This window comes from Plectropomus leopardus, chromosome 23, assembly GCF_026936395.1.
Source record: "Plectropomus leopardus strain MGB_pleo_1.0 chromosome 23, ASM2693639v1, whole genome shotgun sequence".
Taxonomy (NCBI): Eukaryota; Metazoa; Chordata; class Actinopteri; order Perciformes; family Serranidae; genus Plectropomus; species Plectropomus leopardus.
In genome coordinates, this window is record NC_142198.1 from 828,338 (window position 1) to 847,570 (window position 19,233).

At 41.6% G+C, this 19,233-nt stretch overlaps 1 protein-coding gene across 4 annotated transcripts in view; it reads right to left on the reverse strand.

The window, feature by feature from the left end:
• Nucleotides 1-19,233, reverse strand: part of afap1 (actin filament associated protein 1) — a 122,999-nt gene that overhangs the window by 56,775 nt on the left and 46,991 nt on the right. The window lies entirely within an intron of this gene.

The window sequence follows — 19,233 nt, forward strand, 5'->3', positions numbered from 1 at the left end:
ACCAACAGCAGGTGAGACTGCTGCTAGCTGGCACATGGTGGAGAAGATTCCTCCTAAAACTTTTCTTAGCAGAATATCTCAGTGTTACGAGAATGAATCCTCCAAGAGAGATTATATAAGTTTCCAATACAACCATAATTCATTATGATAGCAGCAACAGACATTTGGGTGTTGGACAGCAGCAGACGTTGGGGTGTTGGACAGCAGCTCCGTGACTGCATTCACAGCCTTCACAGCTTTCACACATTCCCCACATAATCTAATTATCCTACAGGAGATAGGAAAGGAGAGGGAGGTATGGAGTGAGTTAGAGGTGAACATGCTAGGAAGAGTGATGCGCAAAATGTGGTAGAAAAAAAGAGACAGAGGGAATGAGACATGATGTAAGTTGCCTTGAACTCTGAATTTAAGTCAGACTCATGACCTGATTTTAAAGGAAAATTATGATTTACAAAAACTCGTGTTTTTTTCTGTAGCTTTGCTCATCATTTCCACCAGATAACAATTACAAAGGTACTTTCTATAGATAGGTGCATGTGTAGTTTTTGTCTGGGACCATTTTCTTCATGGTATGGCCAAATAGTAACAATGAAGGGACATCTTATTGCTACAGTGAAAAATGACATTTTAGACTGTGTTCTTCCAACAGTTTGTCCCTGTTCTGTGTCAACATGACATAGCCCCTGTGCACAGAGCCACTTCCATAAAGATACAGTTTCTCTATTTGGAATGGAAGAACTTGACTGGCCTGTACAGAGCCTTTACTTCATCCCTATTAAAGATTTTTGGGTGAAATGGAACACCAACCAAGAGCCGGGCCTTACTGCCCATTATTACTGGTCAACTTCACTACTGCTGTGGCCATACTGATGAATGGTGGCAAATTCTTGCAGCCAGATTCTGAAATCTGGTGAAAGGTTGACCAAGTGGCTCTGGTGGACACATGGCGTAACTATGTGTTTGTGTCATCAAAACCTTGAGCAAGCACTCCACATCACCAAAGGGGAAAGAATAAAGTGGCCTTGAGCAAGATGGACCACCCTTTAAACAGGGCCCAAGGGCGAGCAGAAAATACCTCATCATGCTAACAAACCACCTACGCCCTTTCTTCAAAATCTCACTCCCTCTCTCTGTCTGTCATTCAACTGCTCACCTCTCATCTGCTTACTTTATTCTTTCCTTCTTTTTGTCAATCCTTCACTCCAACTCCATTGAACATGAATATGCATGCTTTTGTGCATACTTTGGGTTGAATAGTGCAAATACATTTTTTGCTAAAGATAAACCACATTTTGATCAGTGATCTGATATTTGCAAACATGTCTCCCACATATTATTTCAATTATACTTAAGTCAGATAAATTCTTAGCTGTTAAATTGGCCTCTAACCACATTGGCTGTGTCAAAACTAATGATAGGAGCTCTTAAAAAAACAGATCATCCTTACACCCACACACACAAAAAGACACAAACCTGCTAAAATACCTAGTTTTCACTGTGAGCTATTGAAACTTCCCGGAGCTCAGAACAAAGGGGGTTTTCCTGTGTGTGTGTGTGTGTGTGTGTGTGTGTGTGTGTGTGTGTGTGTGCGTGCGTGCGTGCGTGCGTGCGTGCATGTGTGGATGATGTTTGGGTCTTGGAGAGAACTTGAGACCTTGTGGCTCAGTTGTTGTTTCGGTGCAAAAATGCTTAGCCAGGTTGGAGAGAGGAGGGTTTACTGCTCTCTTCCCAGAATACAGCTGTTGTGATTGACAACCCAACGACAGATGCTATTCCACTCTGAGTGTGTGTGTGTATTTCAGGTATCTATGTTTAGTCTGGGCATTTGACAAGCTTTCAGATTGGGATCTGCCTCCATACGCACGCACATATGCACACGCATGCACACACATGCACACACACACACACACACACACACACACACACACACACACACACAACATAAAATACTTTTTTAACAATTTTGAAATCTCAGCAAATTGGCTTGATTTCTCTCAAAAAATGATTTTTTACACATATAGCAGTAAAGAAAAGCATACATGTATTTAAAAAACTACATGAACATCAAAAAGAAACACTTCTAAGTGCACCACAAGAAAAGTGACATTGATCCAGGTTTCAAAGGGTTAAATGTGACTAAAGTTGGTTAAATCCAGTTTCTTTTACAAATATGTGTCCTGCTAATTGCAAAGCCTCATCATCATGAAGCCGTGCCTCCTGTCACTCATTATGTGCTCTTGTTTCCTTGGATAACTGAGGGTTTACAAACATCATGATGGTCTCTGACTCTTGGCTGGACCACAAACACACAATACCAAAAGTGAAGTTCTTAGAATTAAAAAAAATTACTGGCAGCATAGTGAGAAAGGTTGTTTATTTTCCTAACGCATTTTTGCTCATTTCATCATACATCCAAACAAGACGTACTGAGGCAAATCCCCACATCACAGGGCTGTCAGCCTTTCAAGTTTAGACAGGGTAACATGAAATTTATTTGAATTTATTTGAACTCAGTTTGAGCTTTGTCGTAAAAGTGATGCGGTGAGGAAGGGATGTGTCTTTACCTTTGAATGCATTTTTCAATTTGTATTTAGAGAGCTTGTTGAAGATAGAGCTGGCTATTAAGGCCCTAACACACCAAACCGATGATCATTGTTGGGCCGTCGATGAGCATTCATGGACCTTGTCGCTGCGGTGTGTCCCACATTGTTGGCCCTCATTGACATTTGTCTGCTTTCTTTCTGACAGATTCAGCACGGTGAATCGCCAGCATCAATGCCGCAGCCTGTCGGTGAATGAAATGACTCCGACTGGCAGTTCAGCTCAGCGCACGAGAGGAGAGATGGAAGTAAGTAATGGAAACAAAGGGCTAAGTCAAGCTGGAGTGGGATCAAAACAGCACGACAACATTTCATAGTATAGAGGAATTTCAGACACAGCCACTTTCTGTTAACATTACCCAATGCATGATGGTAACGAAGGCTGCACAATATATATCTTTTTGTTATCAGCACTGCCATGTTAACTTGCTCAATAAACACATCAGAAAAAAAGACTGCAATAATGCACTCAGGGATTTTTAGAGTGTCAGGAGAGCACTGCACTGACAACAACATGTTAGCTTATAATAATATGGCTTTTCTGAGTTTTACTGCCATAAACATACCGGTAGTCTAATCTGTGCAAAACCAATAAAACAGCATCAGTGGTTTTGGGGCGACAGATCCAGGAAACACTCTTCGATTCCTACACCTTCTCAGTCAAAGAAAATACAGTACTGAACCACATGCCCCGTTCGGGTGGTTATTTTAGGAATACAATTAGAGGTCAGAATGTGTTACAGTAAAGCTACAGATCATCCAAAATTCACATTAAAAGACAGATCAGCAGATGGCATGTCATCTCACTATTGTCTCTATTGCATGCCATGGCAGGTCAAATTAAAAACTGAAATTATATCTGCTGTTCCAGACAAAATAGGGCATCAAGGTACAAATACTTTTTCTATTTCTAAGCTGAATTGAGCTGTATTGTGCTTCTTCGTTGCAGGTGATAGATGTCTTTCCCAGGCAGAACATCCTGCTGATGAAGTCAACAGATTAATTAGAGGCTCAAACCATTTAATGAGTCAACCACTAAATCATTGTCAGTGAGCACCTTCTGTGCTTCTGGGAAACTTAACTGCAATGTAGGTTTAGAGTTACAGTAAGATGGTAGTTGTTAACTGAGGTTGGTTCATGGTCTGGCCTCGTCATGGTTACTGCCTCCAATGAGCCATCAAAATACAGCAAGACATCGCTGGAGAGCATTAATTTGTCAAAGGACACTTTTAAATAAGCTTTCAGGCACACGCAGGTTGATCAGTGAAAACATCCACTGTTTCCAACGTTGACAAATATGACAGCTCGCTTAAAGTACTTTTGTTAAGTTCTGGGTAATCTGAACTTTACACCAAAGCTAATGACCAGTCTGGTCTTGTTATATAGCTGATGTAATGTAATGATATGTCATGTTATTTAGACAGGGACATAGCATAATAAAAAACGAACCTTATATAAAACAAGGAGAGATGCACTGTACCAGGTTTTATTGCTATTTTCCACCCGTAGTCCCTGGGCAGGTTGGTGATATTCACATGATTTGTTTATGAGATGTAATAGAGGTGCATATATAATGGATTCAATGAGGACAGAGAGAAGCCACATTGTGTGATGCACATGCTATAGTCAGACATTAATTTGCTGTTGGGATACAGTGCAGTGATACAGTTATTACTACATATTCTACTGCTATAATGCAAAACGACTTTATATACTACTATATTTGGTCTGTACTGATGGTGAAAAGCTGTAAAACTCATGCAATATCGGCAGCATAAATGTTTCCTATTGGCTTTTTAGAGCCTTGCCTTGGAGGAGAGAGGGAAAATTGTGAACACATCAGAAGGAGGGCAATGTTGCATTAGTTTATGATGAAAGACAAGCTGTCGTTCTCTCTCCCGATTCCTCAGGTCTGTAATTATGAGGGTTGGACATGCCCAACGAACATCACAAAGCGGGGCTGACTGCTATTGAACAGCACAGGTGGTTCACTGTATGAGCAGATGTTCCCCTGACCGCAAATACACATCTGCAAAAGCCTGATCTAAAGAAAGAGGAGGGAGACGTATGGGTTAGAGACGGAGGTATAGGCCAGTGCTGACAGAGGTTTACAGAAGATATGAGAGAAGAGGAGGAAACAGGGAGGGAGAAAAGGGGCTTCTCCAGCAGCAAGGACAGTGATGATGTTCCCTTTGGTATCTCTTTAAACAGATAATTAGAGGCTGCTCAGTTATAAACCACAGGCCAAGGAAAGGGAGATGGGGTGAAGCGGAGGAGGGGAGCTGTACTGAAGCACCAGCTTTTAGATTCTTTTTTCTGCTGGGAATAGAGGACGTGGTTTTCCTGATGGGACTGGGAATGGTAGCAGCCTGGGTGTGAGAGAAATGAGCATCACATTGTACACAACTCTTTGATTACTGAGGTTATGGGAGCTGCAAACCTACTGAGATCATTCATTTAGCAACTGATGACATAATCCATGATGGGGTGAATTTCCAATCCAGACTAACTACAGTTTCTTCATTAATGTTGATTTAAAACAGTATAAAGTATTTATGATGATAAATAACAGGGTATTAAGAAATCCTTAAGATATCATTTTTAGGGCTGTCCCAAATTCCATTTTCTGAACTCCAGAGCTTTGCCATTAATCAACAGCAAATAATCGCAGCTTTGGTTGGCCTGATTACAGACACCTTGCCAACACTTTGCGCTCCAGAGCTTGGGTGATAGAGAGACCGTGCACTTCATGGCTTGACCGTCAGGTAGGGTCACAGCTTCACCTGTGCATTGAGGGAGCAACAAGCTCTCATCGCGACAGTTTTCTGTGTTAGGAGAGAGAGACACACCGTGTCCCATGGACTGTTACATGAGAGAGCCCACTCCAAATAATTTTCAATATGGTCAAAAATACAGAAGTTCATCTTTCTGTTAAACTCATACTGAAAGGCTGTGTTGAGGCTATATTGTATGTATTGCACAGCACATGCAACCATAGGCCAGTCTCTACTGCAAGAGCAGCCAGCTGAGCCAAAAAAAATAACTGAGAGGTGGCGACAACGTTACAGGACTGTGAACAGTCAGCGGTCAACAACAGAAGAGAGCCTGCAGGGAAAAACAGCATATTTTTACATCAAACTTGTTGTAAGGGTTTTTAGCAACCAAACCAGAGCTGGTGAATGTCAAAATAATGGACATACTAAAAAAACTAACAAAGACAGTTTTGGTGATTTTTATTTTGTATCTGTCAAGTTGATATAAAGTGTGTTTTAGAATGAGTTAACAAGGCAGTTACACTAATATTAGTCTTAGTTTGGTGAAAGAGAGAAACAGAGTTCAGAAGGTTACTGGTTGTAATTCTTTAATATACCTTCCAGGACATTTTATGAGTTTGTTATGCTAATTTACAAGACTGAATGAGATATTAGTGCTAAGCCTTATGTGACTTAACAGTTCTCTTGTTTATCAGTGTATGAACTACAGACTCGATTCCAGCTATATACACATCCATATACATCTAATGTGTTGTAAGGCCCTATTAAATCAGTTTACATTTTTTCCATATTGTTTTATTTTTTCCTAAATTTCATGTGTTTATTTTATTTTTTTAAAAAAAGTGTATTCTGTATTCAACAATTTTACGCACATTTTGTCATTAGAAAGAGTGCTAGTCATGTGGTGATGAACAAGTTTCATTCATTCATCGACAAGCTACGGACTAATGTTTGAGAAGGAGTAGCACATCTTCACCCTGAATGAGATGGATATTGGGAGCACCCAAGAAACTGTCCAGGCCCTGAAATCGATGCAAGTGGTGACGACTGTGATGTCTGAGGAAAAGAATCCTGCTCTATCACTCATAGCACTGCTGCTCAAACAGCTGCTCCCTGAGACACAGGGCAACATCAGTGACTCAGAGCTAATCAGAGACATCAACCAAAGCCACATTAAACACCTCAAGAAGCAATATGCCAGTGCAGTAAAAAAGAAGATGCCCTCTACATATCATCAAGTGTTTGCTGAAGCTATAACCTTTAGGTAGAAAACCATGTCAATGTTCATGTATAATATATTCTTAACACTAAAGATATATCCCTGCTGCACTAATACTGCATTCCTAGTGCTAAAGATGTAGCTAAAACTTCAAGATAAATTAACAAAAATAGTATTATACAGCTACCACTGCCTTGCTGTAAGAATGAGAAACAACATATTTGCTGCACACGTTAAGATATATTTTACATAATTATTTTCAGTCTCTCTATGTCTCTCTGACTGATTGTGTGTGTGTGTGTGTGTGTGTGTGTGTGTGTGTGTGTGTGTGTGTGTGTGTGTGTGTGTGTGTGTGTGTGTGTGTGTGTGTGTCTCTTAGCCAGAAGCCCAAAACCTGGCTGCACTGAAGAGGATCCCCAACCCTCATCATACCATCAAAGATGAGCAAGTCCTGTGGGAGCAGCCTTCTTTGTCACACTTGTGGGGATGTTGGAGTCCCACTAAAATCTGCCATAGCTGAGGAGGAGGTGAAAAGAAACTAGGAGTTCACAACGCTGCCTCTCACAGAGGACCCACTAGGCTGGTGGAAAACAAATGAGCAAGTCTATCCTTTGCTGGCCATGCTGTCTAAAAGGTACCTGTGTAGTCTGTAGCTCAGCAGAAAGAGCTGTCTCGATGGCGAGAGACATCATCTCTGTACAGAGGAGCACTCTGACCTCAGAGCATTTTGATCAGCTCCTCTTTCCGAACAAGAATGGTAACAAATCGTCACTGTCCAAATGTCTGAACTTTTTTTCATTCCTAAGTCAGCAGCAAACAGTAGTGTGATTTTTTCATTTATTTTAATTTTGGAGTATATTTTTTTTCAAATATATACATTTTTTTTAAAAAAATATCAATACAACATTGCAATTTTATGAGTAAATGTTGTTTTTTATTTTTTTTATTTATTTTATTTTCTAAGTTTTTCAGTGGGGACATATTTGCAGTACAATGTAAATATATTATCACAATACTCAGCATATTCAAAACATTTAAAATCGCAATAATATTGTACCATGACTTAAGTATCATGTTAGTATTTGGGGTTGGCGATGTATTGAATATACTGTATGGCAGCTTGTTCCATGTAGGATGTATTTTGACTATATTGCAAACAGCGAGTATAAATGTTCCCAATACTTTTTAAATCACCAACACAAGACTCACCACCATCACGAGACTCACTTTGTTATTTCAGTTCTCTCACTGTCTCCTATGGCTCTCTCCTGTCAAAGACCCAAACACAAAAATATATGAACTGGAAGAGCTGTTAGTTTATTTCCAGCCCACAGTGAATGAACCCTTTTGTTTAACTGTACCACAGTAACATTTTAAGTCCCTCCTAACTGCTGACATCAAACTGTTGACTAGAAGCCTCAAGTTCTCGGCAAAAACATAAATACTTACAGCCTGAGACAAGCCGGGTGCTTCAAAGTAAAAGCACCAGTGGTTCTGCTTTGATTTATTTAATTATAACAACAGGTTATTCAAGTGGATTATAATAGTACTTTACTTAACTTTATTTTAACAGTAGTCTTATAAACTTTTCAGTAACAGTATTTTGATAAACTTTATTATGACAGTATTTAATAAACTTTATTATAACATATTTTATTTAAGTTTATTACATAGCAGTTGTTACTTTATTAAACCTTATTGTAACTGCAGTTCATTCAATAATTTAATATTTTAGTAATCTTCTGTAGTTTACAGGAGATTTCAAAATATCAAGATACTAACTGTTGTAGTATTCTGAACGTTGCTATGGTAACCGCTGTGTGTTTGAATGACGTAAGCAAGGTGCGCCAGAGCGACAGATGTAATAGCACGAACGGTGAATAAAGTTGGAGACCGACGCATATTGTTGTGTTTATTTAGACTAATAATAGTCAATATCACAGGAACAATACATGGTGTCAGTTAATCTTGGTACGCATCGACCTGCCGATGGAAGATGGACAGTACAGGTGTCCCCACGCCACGGATGGATTGGGATTCGTCTAACCTTCCCGACACTTGGAGGAAGTTTCGCCAGCATGTTGAGCTGATGTTTTCGGGTCCCCTACATGCTAAAGAAGAGGAGGAGAAGTGCAGCTATTTGCTACTTTGGATCGGTGAGAAAGGCCGCGACGTATTTAACACATGGACTCTTACAACGGAGGAAAGGAAACTGCTGAGGACGTACTACGACAGGTTTGAAGCCTATGTGACGCCAAAAGCAAACCCAATTTTTGCACGATATAAGTTCCACAAAAAGACACAAGGGGAAAATGAGAGTTTTGATCAGTTTGTGACTGAACTAAGGCTGCTAGTGAAAGACTGCAGTTACCCCAATAGCGACGAGATGATTAGGGACCGCATTGTTTTTGCCATAAACTCACCAAGAGTACGTGAAAAGCTACTTTGCCACGGTCCAGACCTCACGCTAGAGAAAGCTATTGACATTGCTCGTTCACATGAGCTATCACAGCAACAGTTAAAGACAATGGTTAGCCCTGTTGCTAATGTGGCTAGTCAGTCCGTGCATGCAGTTAGCAGGAGGATAACGAACACTGATGTCGTACACTGTAAAGCCCTCTGAGGCAAACCATGTTTTGTGATAATGGGCTATATAAATAAAACTGACTTGACTTAACTGACTTGATAACTAAAACCGAACAAGCACGCCATGGACGCAAAACAACCATCGGGACAGACGGTGACAGTGCCGTTAGGAGCAGAGAGTGTGGTGCATGTGGGCGAGAGCACAGCCGCACAGAGGACTGCCCAGCAAAAGGACGTCAATGTAACAAATGCAAGAAATTCAACCATTTTGCTAAGGTCTGTAGGACACAAACATCACAGAGACAGGCAAAATTTAAGCCCAAAAAAGTGCATGCTGTCTCAGACTGCACAGAGCAAACATCACCTGAGCTATACATTGACACTATAACAAAACTACATGCAAACACAGCCAGAGAACAGGCATTTGCAGAAGTAGAAATAGGCAAAGCGAGGCACAAATTGATGTTCAAAGCCGACACAGGTGCTCAAGCTAATGTGATACCAGCACACATGTTCCACAAAATGTTTGGAAGTGTAATGTTAGGCCCATCAGACAGTGTCATCTCAGGATATGGAGGACAGAGGCTCAAAGTTAAAGGGGCTTGCAAGCTAACATGCAGATACAAAAATGAAATAGCTATGTTAGATTTTGACATAGCATATGTCAAAAACGCTCCCCCTGTTTTGGGTCTGAGAGCCTGTCTAGACCTAAACATAGTCAAACTGATACACACAGTCGAAGTACAGCCAGAAACACACATAAGCACCACAACAGAGTTTGCCGATGTGTTCAAGGGCATTGGACTATTTCCCGGAGAATGCATCCTTCACCTCAAGCCCTCAGCTACACCAGTGGTGTGCCCCCCCCGCCGCATCCCATACGCTCTCCGCGGCAGGCTCAAGGATGAACTGGATGAAATGGAGAAAATGGACATTATCCAAAAAGTGACAGAGCCGACTGAGTGGGTAAACGCTTTAGTGGCAGTGGAAAAGCCCAAAACTGGAAGGCTTGGGGTGTGCCTTGATCCTCGCCCCCTAAACAAAGCCATACAGAGACCACACTATCCGCTTCCCACTCTAGATGACATCACACCGAGACTAGCCGGAGCACAATATTTCAGCGTGCTAGATGTCAGATCCAGCTATTGGACAATCAAACTAAGCCATGAGTCATTCCTGCTGACCACCTTCAACACCATCTATGGCAGATACAGGTTCAAGCGACTCCCTTTCGGAATCATTTCTGCACAGGATGAGTTTCAAAGAAGGGTGGATGAGGCTTATGAAGGGCTTCAGGGCGTCGCAGCTATTGTGGACGACATCCTGGTATATGGCCGCACCAAGGAGGAGCACGACACAAACCTGCGTGCCACGTTGGAGAGGACTAGAGAGAAGGGGATAAAGCTCAACGAGGACAAGAGCATCATATGTGTGCCGGAGGTGAGCTATTTTGGTCACAGACTGACACGAGAAGGCATCCGGCCTGACCCCAACAAGGTCAAGGCGATCAGAGAAATGGCCCCCCCACACAGCAAGGCAGAGCTGGAGACCATACTGGGCATGGTCACCTACCTCTCCAGGTTTGCCCCCAGACTCTCGGAGACAACAGCTCCCCTCAGACAACTGTTAAAAGAGAGCAATGAGTTTGTGTGGGACTCAAATCATGACATTGCTTTTCAACAAGTAAAAGACCTGCTGACACAGGAACCTGGCCCTGTACTCGCATACTTTGACCACACAAAGGATGTTAGGCTGCAGGTTGACGCATCAAAATGTGGACTGGGAGCTGTGCTACTCCAAGGAGAGAAACCAGTCGCATACGCATCCAAAGCACTAACTGAGACCGAAGAAAATTATGCTCAGATAGAAAAGGAATTGTATGCAGTGCTGTTTGGATGCAAACGGTTTCACCAGTACATCTACGGCCGACAGGTGGTTGTCGAGTCAGACCACAAACCGCTGGAGTCAATCATGCGAAAGCCTCTGGCAGCAGCTCCCCCACGACTGCAATGAATGATACTGCAGCTACAGCGGTACGACATCATCATAACACATAAGCCCGGAAAACAAATACCAGTCGCAGATACACTTTCCAGAAAGCCCATCGAGTGCAGTGAGAACTCACTGAGTGAAGGTATGGACTTGCAAATACATACCGTGATCAGTAATGCACCAGTAAGTGACAACAAAATGGCAGAGATCAGAGCCGCCACAGCGCAAGACGAGCAGCTCTCAATGTTGAGGCAGGTCATCACGTCAGGGTGGCCCGAGTCGCACAAGAAATGTCCGCCTGCAATTTCAGCATACTGGAATCACAGGGATGAGATATCAGAAACAAACGGCATCCTTCTAAAAGGGGAAAAAATCATCGTGCCCCACTCACTCAGAGCAGAAATGCTTTCACGCATTCACACAGGACATTTAGGGATCGAGAAATGTAAACAAAGAGCAAGAGATGTTCTTTTCTGGCCTGGAATGGGGAAACAGATAGAGGCGTTGGTAGAATCCTGCAACATCTGCCTGGAGCGACGCAACTCCATCCAAAAGGAGCCGATGATATCGCATCCTATTCCAGAGCGACCTTGGCAGGTGATCGCCACAGATTTGTTCATGTGGAACAACATCGACTACATCGTTGCTGTTTACTACTACAGCAGATACTTTGAGGTGGAAAAAATCACCAGCCTCACATCCAACACAGTCATAAAAAAACTCAAGGCCATGTTTGCTAGGTTCGGAGTACCACAAACACTAATCAGCGACAATGGACCCTGTTATAGCTCGCAAGTGTTCAAAGACTTTGCTCGTGCATGGGACTTTGAGCACATCACAAGTAACCCACTGTACCCACAGAGTAATGGGTTAGCTGAAAGGACTGTCCAAACAGCCAAAGCCCTCATGGACAAGGCGCACGCACAGCGGACAGACCCCTACCTGAGTCTGTTGGAATACAGAAACACCCCCGTTGATGGACAGAAATCGCCAGCGCAGCTGTTAATGAGCAGGCGTCTGCGTTCAATCCTCCCGACCACTGACAAACAACTTGAACCAGAGGTTGTCTGCCGCAGCACAGTTCGCAGCAGGAGGGAAACCTGTCAGATACGACAGAAACTGTACTATGACAGGACTGCAAAGACACGGCCTGCCCTGCCAACTGGAGCCACAATCCATTTCCAGCTGCCAAGTGGAAACTGGAAGCCTGCAACAGTTCTAGACTCAGCAGGCACAGAGAGGTCATACAACATCCTCACAAACGAAGGTCATGTGCTCAGACGCAACAAACGTCACCTCGTAAAGACTGAAAACAGCACAGATCGAGGAGCACCAACTTGTGACCCTGATCCTGAGAATGCTGAGCCAATGACTAGGCAGCAGGACACTGAGGGTCAAACAGGCCTAAAAGAAACCCTGGACTTCACCATCACTAAGTCAGGTCGCATAGTGAAACCAAGAGATAGACTGGACCTGTGAAAAAAAAAAAATAAAAAATTCAAATGTGAAAGTATGCCACGTTGTTAATGTTAGAAGTGTTCATTTGACCCTGCAGTTAAAATATACCAGAGTTAACAGTGCAAACATAATATGTGGTATTGCTAATGTTTACAGAAATGTTGAAAAAAAAAAAACTGAATTCACTACTGGCATGTTCTGTTTCAGTTATATCCTGCCTATACACCTTGATAAAAAAAAATATATATATACATATATAATTGCCTTGAAGTAGCTAAACTAAGTTCAAAAGGTTTGAAATGATAATGCTATAATATTGTTGGCAGCTGTAGCTATTTGCATTCACCGTTATATTTTTTTTAAAAGAAAGGAGATGTAGTATTCTGAACGTTGCTATGGTAACCGCTGTGTGTTTGAATGACGTAAGCAAAGTGCGCCAGAGTGACAGATGTAATAGCACAAACGGTGAATAAAGTTGGAGACCGACGCATATTGTTGTGTTTATTTAGACTAATAATAGTCAATATCACAGGAACAATACAACTGTGTATCAGAATATAGCCTCAAACTATTGTGATATTATGTTTTAGCCATATCGCCCAGCCCTAATTGGTTTGCATGGGACCTCTGGTGATTCCAAATCCTAGTGGCTAAATGATAATGGCTAGACAAGTGTATAATAATAATAATAATAGATAGGACTTATATAGTGCTTTTCAGAATAGTCAGAATACCACAAAAACAAATTCACATGAACGCACGGAAATGTGCTCACAGGTGCATCCATTTGTCCATACCTTAGCCTCTCCTTTGTTGTTGTCTCTTGTTCCTTAATCTGGCAGACTTCTTGCTGTGTTAACCCCCACATTCCCCACATCACCCCCACCCACTTTATTAGCTACACCAAACCCTATCATGGCACACTGCCAATCCAGCTTTGCTCATGTAATCCTAAAAGCTTTACCCAAGACAGACAGACTGCCTAACAAGCTAACAGGCTCATCCTGTTGCAACAGTAAGTGTATTAAAGGCGCCTGCTGAGGCTCATCACAAATGATCCCCTCTTAATTGACCTAAATTACTATTATTATTAAGGTAACTATCATGACTAAAGAGGATTATTTCAACTGTTACTTTTACATTTGGAGGCAGAAGAGGTGAATACTTGGTTGATGATGTTGAATTAGTAGACTGGCTGCCAGTTGCATTTAAGCAGTGGGCCTGACATCACCCTCCTTTTCTCTGTGTTTTTCCAGATGGATACTAACAGAGGGCGAAGGCCGGCAGGGCTATGATTAGTCAACCCAAAATTTAAGTTTCTGTTCCCCAATGCCAGTTTACTGACAAGCGAGGTTTGGAGGGATGGAAGGAGAGATTACAAACTCATTTTTCCTCATCTCTCCTCTTCACTTCTGGGATCCGTCTTCCCCACCGTACCAAAACCTCAGGGCTCACACGTGAAAGCTTTTAAACTTCAATCATTATTGGAGCAAATGGGCCTTTAGAACAAGGCAGAGAGGGAGCGTGGCCCCCAATTCCAAAGCAGAACCAAATGGGCCAAGTGGGCCAGAACGGTGACACCATGTAGCCATTCTGCCCACATCACATACACCCTAATTAATTGCACTTCAACTCAGGGTTTCCGTGAGGAAAAGGGGCAATAATAAATGGCAATAAACACTTAAACACTTGTGCATTTTTGCCCCCAAAACATGGCACCCTGTAAATGGGAGAGATCTGGAGTGAGGACTTGCTGAAAGGGATTCTTGACTCGCCTAAGTGGCCTGCTGTGTTTCCACCACCAGCTCAAGTGAAAGGAAGAGAAAGCGTGACAGGGTCCAATAGACCAGTACATAAATTGGCCTTTTCAGGGCTCAAACCCACCAGATTTAATAACGGCAAAGTTTGAACTGCAACTTGTTCATTTTTATGGAACCACTGAGGTTTTTTGATTCTTGGAGGCAGAATGTGAGCAGAACTTCCTTACAGATTACATTTTTGTGGAACTTTATCGGGCATTTATCGTTATTATTGTTGTTGTGCATCCCTGCCTCTTCCTCCAGTGCTCTTCCTGACTCTCTCTCTCTCTCTCTCTCTCGCTATTACTACTGTTATTTTAGTGTTCAACATCTATTGCACTTCTGTTCTGCTCATTAGTCGCCCTTAGTCAGTTGCACCAGCAATAGATAGAGTTGTGTACAAGACAAGGACGTTGTGGTAGGGTATGTGAATGCTCCCGCACATTCAAAGACATCACCCAGATGTGCCAATCGACACTCCTTCTTGTTAGGGATGGCTCAGGCCTGCCTTGGACCAGCGCCTAGTTATGCAGACATAGGCTTAGTCTGCTGGGGACTTCTTATAATACACTGAGCTCATCTCCCTCTTCATTTGCAAACATTTAGGTCCTATTACGGCATATCACTAACACCGCTTCTTCTCCGGAGCCTTTGCATACCCTTGTCTCATAGATTTTTTGGATTGCAGCTGCGCCTGGATCATGGGTCATGGTTGCACTGTTCTGGTCCTGCCCGACGCCTACTACTACTACCATTATTATTAGTCATACCTCAACTATTACTATACACACATAATTATTATTGTCAAATACATATAAAATATGTATGTAAAATATACTACATACTACCATAAACTACGTTCATTAATAGTCATATTTCTATTACTATTGATATATGTTATTTTATTGTTGCTATCATTGTTGCTGTGCATCTCTACCTCTCTCTCTCCCTCCCTCTCTTTCCTATGTATTATTTTGTCATATACTACTGTAATTTTATCATTGGAAGAGGGATCCCTCCCCAGTAGCTCTTCCTGTGGTTTCTATCTTAGAGGGTTTGTTTGGGGGGAGGTTTACCTTAGTCTTTGTAAGGTTCCAAGAGCAGAGGGCAGAGGGATGCTGTATGCTGTTGAGAACTCTGGGGCAAATTGTGATTTGTGATAATAGGCTTTATACATAAAATTGACTTGACTTGACTTAATGCACAAGTTTGATTGTTCATGTATTTTGGTATTTTTAGATCCGTAGCATAAGAGTTGCTTTTCACTTCTATTGCCTGTTGTGATCTGTTGCCTTATAGTGTTTGTACAGTGTATTACACAAATTACATTTCAAGTGTCCCTTTTTCTAAAGTATAGGCCTACCATGGTTGCCAGTGGGCAAAATGCTACCTTAATGGACCTGCACCTGTAAAGCGCTTTTCCAGCCATTTGACCACTCCAAGCACTTTCAATACACATCACATACACCCATTCACACACACATTCACACGCTGGTGGACGAGGCTACCGTACATGGTGGCACCTGCTTTTACTCACTCAGACACACCGATGGAGCAGCCATTAGGAGCATTTTGGTGTTCAGTTTCTTGCCCAAGGATACTTTGACAGCTGGGGAGCTCGGGATCAAACTGTCAACCTTCCAATTATAGGACTACCTGGTCTACCAGTTGATCCACAGCCATTCAATCCCAAGCAAGAAGATTGTGTCTGTCTTTAACACAAGCAGTACTGTCTGTTTACAATAAATGAAGAGAGACAAATCCTCATGCCTTTCCTCTTCTTTCTACTGTACCAAACTCACACCAAACTGTGATTCCAAACTGAAGTATGATCTGAACCATGACTTCTGCTTAACATTACACTGCTATCTGAGTACAAGGGTAACTAAAAGTATAATCCAAGGTCTTAACAGGTATTATACGTGTTGTTGCTTTGGGTAAACTAGCCAGGTTTAGAAACTATCACATTGCTGAATATTGACTGTCATAAACGTACACTGGTCAAACCTTTAGCCAAATCCAAAACTAACACATGATCTGCAACATTCTCATGTGCTGCTCGGAGGCGATTACAATGCATCTACACTAGGGCTGGGACGATGAAAATACGTCGACGCAAGAACTGCACGTCGATGCGTCGTCACTCAGAATCAAAAAATGGCGGCGGCCGCGGCATCGAGTAGCAGCGAGTCGGGGGAGAAGAAAAGATGTCGTAATAAGATGTCAAAAGTATGAGAGCACTTTACACCTAAAGGGAACGATTCGGTGGTCTGTGACCTGTGCAAGATAGAGATGGCTTACCATAAAAGCACTACCGCGATACACCAGCACCTTAAGAGGAGGCACCCGGGAGCTTGTGTGGAGGAGAAGACACCGTAAGTTTTAAACTTTTTTTCTTTCCTTGTTTGTAATTGTTAGAGGAGAACCTTCAAATGAAGCGTATTTGTTTTGGCGTTTTTTTGGTTTGGTTACGGCAGCGCATCGGACAGACAGAGACCCGACTCCGCGTTCAAGCGACTTTTTTGGTTCTGTTTTGATTCAGATTGTGTTTTTTGCGCAACAGTTTTATTTATTGAAAGAAAATTTTATTTATTTTATTATTCTTTGTTAAGTCCTGGGAGCTCCAGTAACTACTAAAAGTTAAACTACTGTTCACTTAACTGTAATAGGCCTAATACTTGAATTTATTTGTTATTTATTTCACAGATTTAAATGATTAGGCTAAGTTGCTGCTGTCACACATTGTGTTGTTTTGTATATTGCAGCTGTTGCAGCTGCTGCTGTTATTTTTTATTTATTTTATGTTGATAAGATGTTGGTTCAGATTGTGTTTTTTGCAGTTTTATTTATTGAAAGAAAGTTTTATTTTATTTTTTTATTATAAGATTCCATTGCACTACAACTGTGTGCACTTTATTGTTGTATTGTTTAATACAATTCATTTTTGAACTTTATAATAAAAATATATTGGAAAGAAGAAATATGTTTTTTATTCATGGAGATAAATTAGCATTAATTGCTTTATAGGTCAAATTATGGGGAGATAATCGAATCGAAATCGAATCGAATCGGATTTAAAAATGAATCGTTAGATTAATCAATGCATCGAAAAACTGTTTTCTAGATTAATCGATTACAAAAATAATTGTTTAACCCAGCCCTAATCTACACAATAAATGTCTGTCAGAACCTCACCAAATGACAGGCAGGGAAGCACGGCCGGGGTATCCGATACCCCGCAGCTGCTAGAAGAGGCCCTGTTTTTGTAGGGATTGCATTCACTGCTACAAGCAGGAGAAAGTGGAAATATGTAGCATTTGTGTTGTCATTCCAGGATCATGTTAGGAAACCTCTGGGTGTGGTGTGGAGTTACCCCAATGCTGACCTGAACACTGGGCACTGGCAGCTTCAGTTGAGCTGGGAAATCTGATAGCAAATCAACTAAGTGGATGAAAGGCAGGACTTCAATAACTTTTATTAATTAAAGCTGTTGAGGTGGATGGACTATGACTTGCACAGGGAAAGTAAGAGACTATGTATTACCCATGGACAAAATACGTAGGTCTTAGACCCTTCAAGCCAAATCTGGCCCCCACTAGGGTGCTAGGTGGCCGGCCGACCATTTTCTAATTCATGATAAAAAAATCCCAAACTAACATCAAAATAGAGCTTGCTTATGAAAAAAGGGCAAGTGGAGGATCCCCCGGAAACCCTGACGGAGATTCTAGCTAAGACCCTAATGTCCTGAAATCCTAGACATGTCCTGGAATCCTAGGAACATTGTAAAATCCTAGAAATGTCCTAAAATCCCAGACAAATCCTTAAATCCTAGACATGTTCTACAATCCTAGTACTGTGCTAAAACCACAGAAATGTCCTTCAGTCCTACAAACATCCTTAAATCATAGAAAGGTCCTAAAATCCCAGAAACATGATAAAATCCTGGATCCCTCCTAAAACCCTAAAATGCCCTTAAAATTGTAAAAACATCCTCAAATTCTTGAAATACCCTAAAATCTTACAAATGTACTTAAATCATAGAAACATGCTTGGGACTGCTGAGACTGGTCCCTGGCCTCCTGCCAATTTGCAAAAGTGCCCTCCAAGCAAAGTAAGTTGAGTATCCCTGTCTTACAGGTTTATCAATTTATTTTATCCAATAAATATTTAAGTGAGCCTAAAAGTCCAATCCAAAACCAAAAAGGTGTTCATGAGTTAGATTGACTGATGTAGCTTTACCTTTTTCCTGCTGCTGCTGTAAACTAGCAGGTCTTAAGTGTCACAGTTTGTTTCTTTTTAAATCTAGGTCATATGGGGACAAGGACAGAACCCTCAAGTTTATACCTTACAGTTCAGCCATGAAGCAGATGCTAAAGGCAGAGATTCTTTCATTATTTACAGTCATTTAAAAAAAACTGCTGATCCCTTATTTTATATTACACTGAAGCATTCAACATAATATGCGTTGTTGATGTATCTGATACTGTTGTCTAGCTACATTGAGGTAATGAAAACCAGACTTGCTTTTCAGGTTACAAGGCTGGAAAAGCAGGGGAAAGATACAGTGGGCTGTGTCCCAAAGTTTAGTTAGTTTGGGGGTGGGGGGGTGTAACATGAATCTTGGCATATTGTATTCATAAATTCTGTCAGATAATGCAATTTGATGACTGCTATTTCTGCCATTTTGAAGTGAAGTCTCAAGATAAAATCTGTCTTGGATACTTCCAAACAAAGCATCTGCTCTTCAATGTGACATGCAAGTTTTTTCAGCTTTCCTGTTAATCTTCCGTCCACCAGATTCTACT